Consider the following 16,976-nt stretch of genomic DNA (forward strand, 5'->3'; position numbering starts at 1 on the left):
TCAATATAATCCATTTACATCACTCATTTGAGGAGAAGATCTTGATTCTACACAAAAGTCCAAATTTTCACTTTATAAGGAAAAAGTCAACTGTATGGGTTCACCTTTGACTTTTAAGATTTTTGGTCAAACCATGACTTTCAAAGATCAATATCATCAATATATGGGTATTAAAGTCATTTGACCAAAGAAATTCAAAGAAATTCATCAAGGAGCGAAAAGTCGGGAATTAGGGTTTTTGAAGGCATGGTGAGAACTCAAAATTTCACCTACACAACTCAAAAAACTTCCAACATGAAAGTTGTAGATCTTGCAAAATAAAACAACATCTTACAATGCAACTTTTTTCAAGAAATCAATCATTTAAGAGATTTGGAAATTTTGAAGTTTTAGGTCATAAACACTAAGAAAATTTTCTAAGTATTTTTAACTTAGTTTTCTTCCAACTTTGGCCTCATTTTTCACAAATTTGCCAAAGGATTTTGAAGGAACCATAAACTAATGATTTGAAGTAGATGTTTAGGGCTTTCCAAATTGTGTTCAACCTTCTCCAAATTAATTTTGAGCTAAGAGTTATGCTTGTTCAAAGTTGGCCTCATGAAGTGAAATTATAGGTCATGTACAATTTGAAACTTTGCAATTTTGTGCAAATGACCTCTCTTATGGATGCTACATGACCCATAACACATCTGCAAACATGCCATGCATTCATTTTTACCATGACATGAGAATTGAAGAAGATTCTAAAAACAAGAACATGTGATTATTGTCATACCCCAATTTTTGACCCTAAAATCCCGCGTCTCAAGTTTTGTTTAAATCACATCAAGATCATTTGTGAGGTTCTCTGATGCCTATCTCATTGTTGAGCTCACCTACAGGGGAATCACCAAGCGCCTCTTCGTTCGCTTTTTATTTATTTATAGTCTTTATATTTTCACTAACCATTAATCAAAATTCAAAAAAATATATGTCTTTTTATTTTTGGTTTCTTTATCAGATAGGGTTTGAGGATCAAATAGTTCGGGTGATGTTTCCAATCAGGTTTCAGAGGTTTGAATCAAGACTTTCTTATTGTGGTAATGATTGTCAAGTGGTTAAGAATCAATTCAAGAGTGTTCAAGTTCAGTCAAATGATATTGAATTTTTGAGCATTTATTTTGTTCAAGAATTTAATTCGAGATGAAGAAATCATGCAAATTGAGTTATTTGGAGTTCAAAACCAAGTTCTTAAGGATTAGTGCAAGTTCTCATTTCATACAAAAAAGTCCAATTCATGATTTGATTCCAAAGTTTCCATTCAAGATGTAAGAGTTTCAATTCTATTATCATTCAACATACAAATTTCGAAGCTTCAAATCCAAGAAAGTCCATTCAAGTTCACAACTCATTCCATATTACAAGGTGGACGGATTCTCAAAGTTACATCATTATGTTTACTCAAGAAAAAATTCAAAATATTAAGTCCACACCATTTTCTTCAATATTTCTCCATGTCCATGCTTATGTCTTCCTTTGAATCTTCCAAGCTCCATAATCTTCAAGATTTCATCCATGCTTTTCTTTCAACATTTATCAATTCATAAAGGAAAAGAAACAAAGGTGGAGTTAGCAATTTCCCAAATACAAATAAATCAATCCACAAAAAGTTTGACAAAGATTCAAGGCCCAAGAACATGTTCAAACAATATCTCAAGAACATTAAAACAAAGCTGAAAATTGGAAAGAAGGAAGCATTTTCGGATTGGGCCAAAGAGAAAAATTACACTTCATAAAAAAATCAGTTCTCAGCAAAACTTCACAACAATTTGAGCCCAATTTGTTCATCCAAAACCTTGACTCTGAGCTCTATATAAACATTCATTAACACTGACAGAAGGACCTCTTTTTTCAGACCTTTTTCAGACTGACAAATTCAGACTTACTCAGAACAAAAATCAGAAATTAAACTCACCTGAACTCCCTCGCCGGAATCCGCCCCTATTCTCACCGGACCACCGCCGGAAATCGCAACCACCGCACCGGAGTTCCAAATCGCCACCGTTCTTTGACTTCTTTGCCTCAAAAGGTTGAGAGTTACTCTCTGATAACGATTCCATCCTTTGATTGCTAATTTCTGTGATATTTACTTGTGTTTAGAACAAAAATCACAAGCACTTTCTCTTTAGATCTGTGCTTGTGAATTTATTTTCTGATAAAACTAATCTCGGATTTGAAACAAGGAGAAGAAACTGAGTAGAATGATGTAGCTCTTTAACGTTTCTGGAAACTTGTTTTTTCCGGCCGCCGTGAAGCTTTAGCTGAGCCGCCGTACTCCGCTGTGCGTTTCTTCATGATCACCGCCCCTTTTGTTTTTCATTGTCTGTTATTCAATCCACTTTTTCTTTAAATATTTTGGTTGCTTTTGTTTATAAGGGAGAGGTGATACTTTTTATTTTCTTATTACAAAAATAAATGAACATTGATAATGACTATGGATGTTGGCTTTCACGTGAGGACATTTTGTTCTTTTCATAATCCTGGCATATCTCTTATCATCAATGTATCATATTATTTAATGGTTTTTTCTTCTTCTTTTCCCTTTTTTAAATAATAGTAACGTTGGTACTTTGATAAGGAAGATTTGTTCTAAAAAATTCTGATGTCTCCTCTTTCTTACCTTGTGATCCGCGCCAGCGTATGCGGTGATGACAAGTGGCCATCGGATCCACTTGTCTTCACCTGAGAAGATGATCTAAAAGTTGATTCTCTATACTTTTGCTTATTGTACTTACTATGTACTTCTGATCTGGACCTTCCGATGTCAATACTGTGTTGAAGTTGACCAGATCAGATGGCTGAGATCTACTCTGTTTTATTTTAATTAGTTTTAACTTTAGAAATTCATATTAATTTTGTTTTAGTCTAAAAATTATGAAAAAATTCACAAAAATATGTCTTATTATTTTATACCTTGTGTTTTTTTTTATTAGTTTGTTATTTTAATTTTGCTATTTCTTCTTCATCTATCCTTCTTTTTTCTTTGTCCCGAATCGATAAAAGATTAAAAATAAAAGGAAGTCGCATGTGGTTGATTTAAATCCGAATTCATCCTTCCTCCATTATTGTCCTTTATCTTTATCGCTCTTATATTTATCATATCATCATATTTACTTTCTACTATTTTTATTTTGTCCATTTGGACGTCATGTTTATTCTCCGCTATTTTTCTTTTGTCCATTTGGATCATACTTTACTTTTATGCTAAAACATTAATAAACAAGATGAAACCTAAAAAACGCTTAAGGACCAATGGACTGTGGATTATTATTTGACTGTTATTTTGTTATTTTGCTCGTTATTTTGTCTGGTTGGATTGTTGTTGTGATGTGTGTAGGTGTCTCCTCGAAAAGTCTTTGAAGGTTAATTCCAAAGCACTAATATAAGGATTTCGCCCATTTACAACCGTTACTCTGCCCGATTTCCGTCAGAAACTTATGCGATTATCCGAGGAATTGCAAGCTCATTTGAGTTCCTAAGTGGTAATTTTGGTTTTGTGTGGGTAATCCAAAGGATGGGAATTCCTCCTTGACTTAATGTGTCAAGTGTCGACTTCTTATTTTGGTCAGATCGTTTTTTCCCTAAACTTTTATTTTCCCGCACTAGGATAGTCTCTTCATCTCCTCCCACTTCTTAAATTTTCAAAGTCTCCTCTCTTTTTCTAAAAAAACTTCTTATGTTTGAAATCCCTTTTAAAATCTTCTTTAAAACTATATTTAGCCCTTGTTGGCATTTTCTTTTCAAAAGTAAGCACGATTAATCATTGTCATTAGTTGCGATGCCCCACGATCTTAATATTGATTGACACGACGAAATCTTTTCCACGTGAGAGAGCTAGTGGCATACTTGTCGATTTTATCCAAGTTGGCGCCCTTCTCTCATTAGTGACGCAAAGAATTCGTTCGTTCTCATGTTTAAGATCAATGGCTGAGTATTCGCCCCGACGATGTTAAATGTGTTTATACCTTTTTTCAAACGTTTTTTAAAAGCGGAACTACATTAGCTCTGACTTCTCCATTGCACTGAGGAGGTATGTAGGCACAAGATATATGTCTTGCCGAGCTTATTTTAAAAATCAAACAAACTGTTTCTTTTGCACACGATATCTTTTATAAAACACAGATTTTCAAAAAGGTTCCTGTGGAGTACCACAGATATGAGGGGTGCTTAAAACCTTCTCCTTGTATAATCAACACCCGTACCTAAGATCTCTTTTTGTTTTAAAAACAAACTTTGGGTTTTTTCCGTTCTTTTCCCTTTTCCTTTGGAAATAATAAAGCGCGGTGGCGACTTTCACTGAAATATTGAGTCGAGTCAATTTATGGCTTTGATCTCAGATTTTCCCGCTACAATTATGTAATAATTACATTTGTGAATTTATGGCAAATTGATGAATCACCAAAGGAATCTTCTCACCAACCAATTAGAGCTCATTTCTGTCTCAGAATTGTCCCCTAAGATCAAGCAAAATCGAGGGCTAGGGGATTGATCAAATGGAATCAAAATTCTCATCATTGCATAAGAGATATTTGCAAACTTCCTTCATGGCCAAGAAAACCAAATCAACCTCACTAAGCAAGCTCACTCCTCTGCAACTATACTGAACCATTTGCCTATAAATAGGAGAGCATACCTCAGTAGAAAAACACACCAAAGCAACAGAATTCTTGCTTTCTCTCTTCTTTCTTCATACTTAAGGTTTTCAAAGGTTCTTTGGCAAGAAGACTCGGATTCTTCAAACCAGAGCTCTTCCTTTGGAATTAAGTATTCAAACACATTAGGGGAGTCATTTAGAGGTGATCCAGACCTCTGAAACACTTCTGTGCGTGGGGAATCATCATCTTCACCTCTCACTTGGAGCTGTTGCAGTTGGGGTCGAGCAAAAGGTTCTGGGTACTTTCAGTCCAAGCTAAGCATCTCAACACCTTCCAGGAGGATCACTGAAGCTATCTGGATCGTTGCAACAACTCTGCAACACACTTTGATCAGAGCCAAATCTTCATTTTCAGGTAAGTTCCAAAAGCTTCAAACTCTATGATTCACGCATGATAAATTTAAAATGAAGTTACCAGTTGGTTTCTGCACCTTCATAGATCATTAGCCCTCAATCAATTGCATCAAAACATGCATATATAGCATTTCATGTTTAATTTCAATTTTAGGGTTCTTAGTGTTCATGCTTGCGAATTTTATGTTACACTTTGAATAAATGAAATTAAAGGATACTATCATGATCCTCGTCCAAAAACGAGCAAAATCCATCTTTACATCTTTGGATTTGGTTGAGAATTGAGAGAGATACGATTTCCAGAAATTCAAAAGCTTGAGGTTGAAGATGAAGATGGTGGCGCCATTTTTCAAATTTCCTAGGTTTTAGTTTATTTTATTTTGAATGGTATGCGTTTTACAAACGAATTCATCGTTTGCCCTAGTGGCCTCACATGCGCTCTTAGTCTCCTCATGCCCATAGTCTGGGGTTTGAATCCCCCTCGCCCCAGACTTTTTGATCCTTTTATTTTTTTTAGATTTTTCTAACTCGTTTTGAAACAAAACCAAATGCGCGCGTATTGTAGTCACCAACTGGCGTTTGGCCCAGTGGTATTGTTTTGAGTGAGTGACCATAAGAACGTGAGTTCAAGCCTTGGTGGAGACATTCCTAATTTTTTACCACTTTTCACACCTATTTTCTTCACAACTTCACACAATTATTTAACCTATCAAATAAATCCATTTTTACTTCATTTTTCACACACTTGTCATTTAATATATCTATTTTATGAATAATCAAAAAAATCAAAAAAATATTATTTATCTCATGTGTTTTTATTAGGTTTAAAATAGTATGTTTTAAGTGTTTTCTTAAATACTTTAAATATATATACTCATTTTGTTTTAACCTAATTATTTTGTGAATAATTTTATGATAAAGCCCTAATTGTTTAGGTCTTAATTAGGCATAGATCTTTATCTTTACCTTAATTAAGTTGACTTTTTGTCAATTTTCAAAACTATTTTCAATCTCCGATTAAACAGTAAATAATCTAACTGTTTTCAAACAACAAAACCTTATATCATTTCAATCATTTTCTAACTGTTTTTTTATAAACAGTAAATAATCTTTGGGCCTCTAATAGAGTGTAAGACCCAACACCTTCTTTCTTTTCATAGTTTGTTTTCAAAAACTGTATTTACAAAATCTTCTTTCTGTTTTCAAAACATTCTTCTGGTATTTGAAGGGCATTATTCCCGGTGAAACTCTTCAGATACCTATGTGACCTTTGTCCATCTTCACTTCTTCTGTTTTCAAAAACCCTTAACTGTTTATCATAAATATTCAATTGTCATCAATAAAACAACAAAAAAATTGCTGGTAAGGCTTGGTACATACTTCTTCAAAGGCCTCCACTCCATCCAGGTTAGGCTTTACAAGCTTTCAATTTACAGTCTTTATTTAAATTACTGTCAAATATAAACTGTACATATATTTGTTTAGAACTACGTTTGAGTGTAAACCCTAGGACAGTTAAACTATATATATATTATAGGAATATGGCCTAGGATTGAGAATGTCTTCCCGGTGAAGGCTCTTTCCTAATTAAAGATCTGTAGTTCAAACCCCCAAGATGAATTATTCCCGGTGAAACATCTTGGCAAAAACTTTAGAATCCAAAAAAATAGGACACATCCACCTAAAGAGGAATTATTCCCGGTGAAACCTCTTACCCATTTGCTTAGAGCCAAAATAAGTTCAAAACTACATAGCTTTCTCTTATGCTATAACAAGGACCCTCGATTAGCCTCCTCTTGGGCTTTGTACAAGAACCCACAGGCTTCTTAAAAGCATTTCCAGCTTCCTCTTGAGCTTGTATACAAGGACCCATCAGGTTTCTTATAAACATAGGAACAGGTCTTTAGTCACCTTTTAGCCTATCCTGGTGAGTTTCTTCAAATTTAAACCAGACTTTAAACAAGCTAAGATTGTCTCAATTTTACATTGAGTACACCTTTTGGAATGAGAGACATGGACAGTCTCTGTCACCCTTACCTTCATCCATCTTCCTTAGCAGAGTCTAGGATCTATGTTTGCTTATCCTCAGCAAGAGTCAGCCTTCATCTTGGGCTTTAAACAAGAAGTCTCCACTAGATAATCTTTCTGCCATTCATTTCAAACAAAAACCCCTGGAAAGGGTTAGCCTCCAAATCATTCTTCCATTTTCAATAAAAACCCCTGGAAAGGGTTAGCCTCCACACATTCTATCATTTCAACAAAAACCCCTGGAAAGGGTTAGCCTCCATATATTCTATCATTTCAACAAAAACCCCTGGAAAGGGTTAGCCTCCAAATCATTCTTCCATTTTCAATAAAAACCCCTGGAAAGGGTTAGCCTCCAAATCATTCTTCCATTTTCAATAAAAATCCCTGGAAAGGGTTAGCCTCCACACATTCTTTCATTTCAATAAAAACCCCTGGAAAGGGTTAGCTTCCAAAATCAGTCCTTCAAAAACCAAAGATTTATTCTCTTAGGAGATAGTCTCCCCAAAAGAGTCAAAATCCCCAAAAAGGGTCAGTCTCCAAAAAACAAGATAAAATCAGTCTTTTAACAGACAATTTCTCCAGTTGAGTCAAAACCCCTGGAAAGGGTTAGCCTCCAAAATCACTCCTTCAAATTCAAAGACTCTTTCCTTTAAAAGATAAATTCCCTAAAAAAGAGTCAGCCTCAATTCTTGGCTTTGTACAGAACACCAAAAAACTCCTTAGTTTAAATTTTCCCCAGTAGAGTTATCTTTCAATAAATCAATCAAAAAGCCCCAAGCTTGGGCCTCATGCATGCCAGCTAAAGTCAAATCTTTCATACAGTAGATAGACATACCTTATCTCTATAGAGAGATATTTTTACTACTCTACCACATTCAAACAAACAAACATTACACATTTCAATTTCAATCAAAGTCTCCCATTTAGGACTCTGAAAGACATGCTCTGGCACATCCCCAGACTTGTACACTTTCCCTAATTTGGACGAGCATCTTTCTTTCATTCAAGAGATACTAGCATACTTGCAAACACACAAGTAAGGTCACTCTCTTAATGAAATGAATCCAGTTATTCTGTCACTCTTTCAAAATGTTTGTGGTAGAATAGTACAAATACCTCTATGTAAAGATGATTTCATGTCTCTTTACTATAAACAGAGATTTAATTCAAGCTTCAACCTTGAGCTTCAAGCAAGGCACCAAAAACAATTAATTTCCCTAGTTAGTTCCCCGAACTACATTAAGCTCTGACTTCCACTAGGGATATGTAGGCATGAGGTTCACAAGGAATCTCAGCGAGCTAATAAAATACCAAAAATAGTCAGTTTGTCTATCTGTCTGTCTTTCTTTAATCAATTCAATTCCTTCTCCTAACACAAAGGAGAAACTTTCCCAGTCATTAGTAATAAACACAATCACAATGACACAGAGAAGGTTCCTGTAGAGTACTAGAGATATGTAGGGTGTTTAAACACTTCCCTATGTATAACCGACCCCCCGGACTCCAGAATTTCTAGTCTAGGTGAAATCCCCACACTTAGCAAACTCCTAGGGTTTAGTTGGGATCTTTTTTCCCCTTTCCTACTCGTAGGACAATAAGAAAGTTCGTGTGATATCGTAGGAAGAACTGAAATAAAATTCATCCCATCCCGGGCGCATTCTCCTTCCAAATTTCGCGTGAAGGGTCTAGCGTGCCGTCCTCCCAAGTGAAACGGGGAGGTAAAAAAAAACAACCACCACACAATCTTTTAGTTGTTGCATTGCAATGCAACTCTATTATGACATGACAATTTTTTTAAATATTTAATAATTAAATTAATGGTACAGGTTGAGAACTCAATAGAAGAAACTACTGATGGAGATGATCTGAGACTCTTGGTTAGTCATGGATGTTGTTAATGGCTCGGTATGTACGAATCTAACTGAAACATGTTGATAGGTGACTGAAACGCATTAGCCATGATCATGAGATATGGGGTATATATGGTACTTGGCAGCAAGTTGTTTTAGATCACCGTAGGCTTAAATGTAAGTTGAGTGAAAGACGTGATGTTTGACTTTGTCGGGACTGAATTGTACGACTGTTGTTGAATGAATTTGTGTCTATCTCCTGTGCAGGGCCTGGTTTGAATTGCTTGATTTTTTTGATGCTTTCTTTTTTGGTATAACTCATGTCATAGGAACCTGTCTTGACAATACGCCCAATTGGCTTGCTTATTTGAAACATCTTGTGCATAAATATGTTGGGCCCTGAATGTATATGCATGTATACATGAATGTGAGTTTGGTATACTTGGACTGAGCTTGATTTTTTTTTGGAATGCAGAACCTAAAACTAACTTGGAAGGAAATTAAAACTGGGATTTAAATGTTGTAGGTATGTGTATTGGCTTGGTTTTATAGCATATTTTTATGGATTGTATGGACTAAATATGACAGCTGTGATACCCCAAAATTTGGCCATACTTTCTCTTGTTCAAATTCAAATCAAGGTACAAAGCTCAAAGGCATCTCTCTTAAATAAAGGCTCAAGAAACTAGGGTTTGTGGTTCCCTGAAGAAAATTAATGGATCAAAAGCTCCAAAGCATCTCATATGGTTTATGATGTTTCAAACTACCTCCATGACAAAATTCAGGTCTCAATTCAAAGAGTTAATCACTCAAATGCTCAGAAAGTCAACAGTCGACTGATTAGACCTAAAAGTTAACTGTGGTCAAAGAAAGTCAAAACTCCTGATTTTTTGTCAAAATCCTTATTTTAAATAACCATTCACCATTTGATCAAGAATTGATCATGGTTCATCAAGGAAAGATCAGAAATCAACAATTTCAAAAGTTTCTAAATTAGGGTTTTCATAGGAGAAAGTCAACTGAATTTTGACCATCCATAACTCCCATATGGAACATCAGAAATTTTCCATCCAAAGCTCATTTTTAAGGAAATTGAATTCCCTATAATTTTGTCTCTCACAAGCCAAGTCTAAAAATGTCTCATTTGAGAGATATGGATCAAAACATTATAGGTCATTTTCAAAAGTCAACCAAAAGTCATCTTTTTCAAAAGAGCATACAAGGAGCATGAAAAATTATTTTGACATGGGACCAAAAACATTGATTAGAGGACTCTTTAAGGTTTCTAAAAAGTCCAAGAACTTGGAAAAATGTTGAAGTTTGAGGAAATGGCAAGGTGTACAAGTTCACCTATTTCCAAGGGCATGTATAAAGAGAAAAGATCCAAAACTCCAAATATTTCCAAATGGGCCTATATTCTTTTCATCCAATCTTCATCTTGAGCCCATGCACGTCCCAAAAATATATCTTTCCATTTTATATTATTTTTATTGATTATTTTATGGTTTTTATTTATTTAAATCATATAAAATAGTAAATTAATGAAATATATGATCTTGCTTTGATTTTAAGCCAAGAAATCAATCAATATATTCCTCCAAATAAATCAAATTCCGTGCACATGCTAATTGAAAGGATATTGGATCAATTTGGCCCTAATTAGTAATATTCACAAATCAAAATTTCCAACTTGCAAATCAAAGATTCAATAAGATTTGTTCTTGTTTTGTTGACCTAATTTGTTCCCCTATATAAACATAACAATCAGAGATCCCTAGGTTACACAAATTCTCTGCAAAAGAACCCTAACCCGAGTTGAAAAAGTGAAGGAAATTCTAAGTTCCAATTTTCAGTTGCAAGACAATTAAAAGAGAAGTAAGCATTCCAACACCTTCCTCGATCTTCTCTGAAGCTGTATTGATCATTCCCGAACCTCAAAGCCTCAAGAACACCCCACTGTAAGTCATGTTATTAGCCTTTTAACCTTGCAACGGATTCAATCATACACGCATAATTAATGGATTCCAATTGCATATTCATGTTTATCTCAATGTTATGATCGATTCTGGAAAGTTAATTGCATTAATACGTTGTTATAAGCATTCTGCCATTGTTAGGGTTTCTTGGCTTCGTTTAGGGCTTTTGTGTGCAGGTGAAATTGAGGCCAATTGAGGCTATGGTCGTCCTCGTGAGGTTTGGACGATCCTATTCGTAAGCTCGCGAAAAATTTCTATGCTTGTTTTTCTGTATTCGTAATCTGCAGGGTATAGCTACGTTCACATCCGTAGCTAAAACGTAGCAAGATCGTAGCTAAAATCAAGAGCCAGAACCGGAGGAAGAAGATGATGACTTTTCGCAACGCCATTGGTCCCTTTTGCGCGCGCGTCAGGTTTTTAAAAATTTGGGGATCCAGCGTGTTTTTGTCCATACACGTACAATACACCCTCAGCCCCTGGCCATCAGATCTCGTCACCTCTTCACTCATAGGCATGCAGGACCACCATGGACCTCACGCGCGCTACCATACTGAATCAGAAGTTAAGTTTTCTTTAATTTTTTTTATTTTTAATTACACAACCTAATTTTTATTTTTATTATATATATATATATATATATATATATATATATATATATATATATATATATATATATATGTTTATATATTACTTTTTTAAAAAAAAATCCTTTAATAATTTCCTTAACAAAAATTATTTTCTCTAAATTTCTTTTTTTTACTAATATTAAAATAAAATCTTTATTTTAATTTTTATTAACTATGTTATTTGATTTAAATTGATTTTATTTATTTAAATAACTTAATAAATCATAAATTTTTTATTAATTGATTAAAAATACGTATTAGGGTTAGGATATTTAATCGAAACCCTATTTTCGTCGATTTAATTAATTGGGTTGAAAACCAATAATTAATTAAATTGACCTTATTTTTTAATCATATTAATTCGTACCCTAATCAGGGTTTACGAAGAGTGTGCCCACACTGAAAACATTTTCCTTGTAGAGTTTTTTCAGGGTAAGCACCAGGTTTCCTCCGACTACGAGCCATATCAGATCAAAAGCTAAGTCCCTGGTTTTACTATTATTTGTTTAAATATTTGTTTTATTTTGTCTCTTTTTATCAAATTAGGGTTAGCCTTAACTGTCAATGAATTGGTAACGCACTCACCCTTTGCTTTTTATTTTTCCTTTTCCAATGTTCAGGGTTATCCATCCGGTCAAAGCTCGATTAGTCGGTAACCCTAAAACCTAATTTATTTTAATTTCTTTCTCTTAAGTTATTATTTGTGTCAGACCTACTGCTCTGTGGGTTTTTTTATTATTGCCTTTCTTCCCCATCCCCATGGCTGATTATGTAACTGTTCCCTGGATTGTATTGTGTGGCCTTGAAGGCACTTAAAAATGTATCATTATATTAACTGCGTGGTTAGTAATTTAGGGAATGTAACCTCGAATTGAATTAGAATCATTAATTTTACAAGATAATTTATTTTGAATCTGATCAAGTATTGTTACATCCACACACCTTTTATGGTACCCCTCTTGTTGTCTGTTGCCTTGTGTTTTTCAATGCAAAATAGCCAAGTCCCTCGAATACGAGGATACCTCATCAATGTTGCCCTCGGTTCATTCTAAGATCATAAGTCCCAATGATGTTGCCTTCGATTCGCTAATATGATCTCGTCCCTCGAAGTTGCCTAACGAATGGCTATTCTGATCCTTCCCCTAGACTACCTACCCTCTCTATGGAAGGGACAGTCTTGTGGCGAACGATGATTCGACGACCCTTTAACCTCCAAATAAAAGGACTTCCTTACCCTCCTATGGTATGGATAGCCCTGAAAGGCTAAAAGAACATTTTTCATCTAACCAGGTAATTGCCCCTAATTGCTTTGCCCTGGTTTAAAATTCTTTTTCTACCCTTTTTCTAAACACTCATAAGGCTACGCTCATTTACGAGCTAACGTCCTTATTTCTTCTTCTATACATTTCTAAAATTTTGGTTTCAAAGAGCAAAGCAATTAAGAGCCCATGGAAAACCATGGATACAAAGGGTGCCTTACACCTTCCCTTTGTATAAATTACCCCCCGTACTCAGTTTCTTCTAAAAAGGTTTTTCCTGTTCTTTTAGCCTTTCTATTAATTTGGATAAATTAAAAGTCAGTGGCGACTCTTGCTTACCGCAACATTTTCTTTAAAAGTCAGTTCACCGTATTACAGAACTGGCGACTCTGCTGAGGACTTTTTGAATAAAAGAGGGGTTACCTTAAAAGCTTAGGAATCACTTAAATGTTTTCTATTGTTTGCTTTGTTTGCTTTATTTTTCAGTGCTGTTTTGGGAATTAATTGAAGGACAAATCCTACACCCGTATTCAAGTACATCTAAGATAGGAAGTGGCATAGTCATGGCGACCTCCTTCATGTATGTGGAGGATTGGTCAAATATGAGAGTTCACGCTTAAGTTAGGCCTCTATGGGTGTTTACATGCTTCTCTTGTATGAGGGAGGTTCGTGTGGATACCTGTGGGTGAGTCAGAGCTTAAGGACTGTTAGTAACCTTTAACCCATCTTAACTTTTAGGAACGTAGTGGGGGGACAACTCTTGATGTATGTTGAGAGCATAGTCGCTACCCGATACTACAACTCAGATAGGTCCTTTCTCAAAGTATCATTGCATGGTATGTATGTATCATCTTCGAGGGTTCTTTAGAGGGGCTGACAATTCTGGGCAACTCGGTAGAACCCGTTGCGGATATCATCTTTACCCTTAGAAATACCTTTGGGGAAGGGTATCTCACATGATCTAAACTCCATGCAAGCCAAGCCTAAGAAATTGTGTGATTTGTGTGGATTTATCTATATTTGTGCATCATGTATACATGCATCATTCATACATGACATGACTAACCCATTTCAAGGAATTGGGGGATTTTTAACCGTATATTGTTTTGTAGGATATTTGAATATGGAAACAAAAGGCCACAAACCGTTCTTCCTCAATTTCAAGAAAGTACCTACTCCATTAAAGGTTTTCTGCGACAACATTTCTGTTTCTCTCAGATTCAGTGAGTCTCTCAATTTGCTTATAAGTTTGGTACGAACTAATGTGGATGAAGTTCTTCTCAACACCATGGTTCAATTCTATGATCCGTTACTACATTGCTTCACTTATAGAGATTTTCAGTTGGTACCATCCTTGGAAGAATTCTCATACTTGTTAGGGCTCCCTGTGCTCAATCAAATCCCTTATACAGGTAAAAAAGAAGACTCTAAATGGGAAGTCATCGCTGCTGCCCTACACTTGCCAAGATCTGAGATTGCAAAGGTTTGGATTAGTAAAAAAGAGTATTCTGGATTACCCCTTGATTTTCTTTACGAAAAAGCGGAGATTTTTGCTAAAGCTGCAAGTATGGATGCTTTAGAAGTTGTTTTGTCTCTTTTAATTTATGGACAAGTCTTATTTTACCATTATGACAAAATTGTTGATGTGGATGCTATCAATATATTCCTCAGTAAGAATCCCATTCCTACTCTACTTGGTAACTTGTTACACTCTATTCATTTCCGAGTATCAAAAAGGAAAGGTTGTGTCCTTGGATGCGCTCCTCTGTTGCATAAGTGGTTTATTTCGCACTTACCCCTTTTCGTAAGAAAGAATGAAGAAGGTTTAACTTGGGCTCAAAGGATTATGAAGATTTCTTTTGATGACATCATCTGGTACCAAAAGGAGTTTGAAAGAACTTTGCTATTTGATAGTTGTTGAGAATCCCCTAATATACCTCTTCTTGGCGTTCGTTGAGGAATAAGTTATAATCCTATTCTAGCTCGATATCAGTTTGGGTTTGCTTTGAAGGATAAGCCACGTTCCTTGTATATCAGTTCAAAATATTTCAGCTATGATTCAGACGAGTCGAAGAAAAGAGATCTCTTCATCAAAGCTTGGTCGAAAGTAAAGAAAGTTGGTGCAAAAGATATAGGAAGGAGAAACTACATGCCATGGGACCCATACTTCCAATGGGTTTATGATCGAGTTATGGAATTTGGAATGCCTTACCCATCTGATACGCCCATAGTACCAAAATTGGCTCCTCCCGCTGTCCCAGTTGCATTTGAGCCATATGTTCCTGCTCCAAATGAGGATCTTGTTGCAACTATTAACCGACTAAAGAGGGAAAGGGATGACTTTGAGAGACGCCTATGAAAGGTTGAAGCTGAAAAAGAAGTGTTGACACAATATGCTAAAGAGCGAGAGACTTTACTTGACTACTTTTCTCGCAAATGGAAGATTGATGATTTTGTTTCCCCGGATCAGATTAATTCAAGGGAGGATGAAATTTCGAGGCTTCTTCAAAAGAGAGAAGAAATGATCAAGGCACACAAAGAAGAAGTCAGGGTTCGGAAAAGGAAGCGTCGTCAGGAAGACAAAAGTCCCGGAGTTTAGATTTTTGTATTTTATTATTTTGTTTTGATGTAACCAATTAAAATATGACTTTATAAATTCATAATTTAAATAATCATGATATTTTTTTCTTTTGCTCCAATGTGTGTTAAAAATCCTCCAATCCGTGAAATTATTGCATATGCATAAACATACCATTCATAAACATTGCATCACAGGTTTCATAAAAGCAAATACCTCATCTTTCCGCTGTTTATTCCAGTGAGAAAAAGAATCTCGAACAATCTATAACTTTGAAGGCAATAGGCAACATTGCTTTAGGTATCCTCGAAATCGAGGGACTTGACTATTTTTAGGCAATATCAGTAAGGCAACAAGGCAACAGTAATAAGGCAACAAGGCAACCAGAGGGATTACCCTAAAGGTGTGTGTGCAACAATCACGTGATTAAGTTCGATTATTTATCTTGTAATTAGTGATCTAATTCATTTAACAAGCTTGCACTCCCTAGAGTTACTAACCACAGCAGAAAAAATAAAGCAGTTTTAAATGTCCTACGCTATTACAATAAACACCTGCGGGATGGGGGAATTAAAAGGCAGAAGAAAACCCTTATAGGGTAACAGAAAAATAAAAGATCTTTGAAATAAAAGGAGTGATTTAGAACTCAGCTTTGAATTTGGCGCGTAATCAAACGAATCCTGATGTTAACCCTAAAAAAAACTGCACACAGAAAATAGGGAAAAATTTTAGTGTAGGAATGATCCTCGTAATTGAGGCACAAGTTAACCATAGTTAATATAATAAATAAAAAACTAAATTCATTAATTATTAATTTTCAACCTAATTAATTAAATCGGTAAACAAAGAATTTCGATGAATTGTCTAATCCTGATAAATATTAAAAATATTGATAATTCATTAAATTAAGCTAATTTAATTATTTAAATCCAATAAGAATTTAGTATTAACTAGATCAATTGAACAATTTTAATTATAAAATAAACCTTTTTTAAAAATAAAATTCTTGTTTTATAAAAAAGGAATTTTTTTTGGAAAGAAAGAAAAAAAAGGTTTGAATTAAAAAAATATTTTTTAGAAGAATTATATTGAATAACTCAAATAAACAAGAAAATAATATTTAAATGAATAAAAAAAACTTAGCTGTGTATCCAGTGTGGTATGTGGATGGGGGGTGCATCACGGGATTGCACGTTTCTGTCCCTCGGATTTGATCAGATGGGGATCCTATGGCCTTGACGCGAGGCTGCATCGTGAGCTCGCACATGCTGGCCACATGGAATCTACGTAACAAAATTAGGAAAAAAAAGAATGGTTTGCAGCACACAGGGGTCGAACCCCTAACCTTGTGCAAACCTCTGGACGCGCCTCCACACCACTTCGCCAATTTTTATTCGCTGCAAATGTAAACCTGAATAATAATATGTATGAAAATTAATTGTTCATAAATTCAAAAAAAAACCAAACGCGCGCCCCAAGAGTCTCATCTTCTCCATTCAGACTTTGCGTACGACTGCGATTTTGCTACCATCCGGCTGCGACTTGCCTCCATAGCTAAACCTGTAATTTTCTAATTCATAACACAGGGCCAATAAACAACGATTGAAAACCC

The 16,976-nt window shown here is 35.2% G+C and overlaps 1 long non-coding RNA gene across 1 annotated transcript; it reads right to left on the reverse strand.

The window, feature by feature from the left end:
- Positions 1-1,373: 1,373 nt before the first annotated feature.
- LOC131628035 (uncharacterized) lies at positions 1,374-2,938 on the reverse strand. The gene is made up of 2 exons (XR_009291663.1): positions 1,955-2,938; positions 1,374-1,562 (listed from the first exon to the last, which is right to left on the reverse strand). It is a non-coding gene; the product is annotated as an uncharacterized LOC131628035 (long non-coding RNA).
- Between the last annotated feature and the right edge of the window lie 14,038 nt (positions 2,939-16,976).

This window comes from Vicia villosa, unplaced genomic scaffold (assembly GCF_029867415.1).
Source record: "Vicia villosa cultivar HV-30 ecotype Madison, WI unplaced genomic scaffold, Vvil1.0 ctg.000422F_1_1, whole genome shotgun sequence".
In the NCBI taxonomy this organism is placed as follows: Eukaryota; Viridiplantae; Streptophyta; class Magnoliopsida; order Fabales; family Fabaceae; genus Vicia; species Vicia villosa.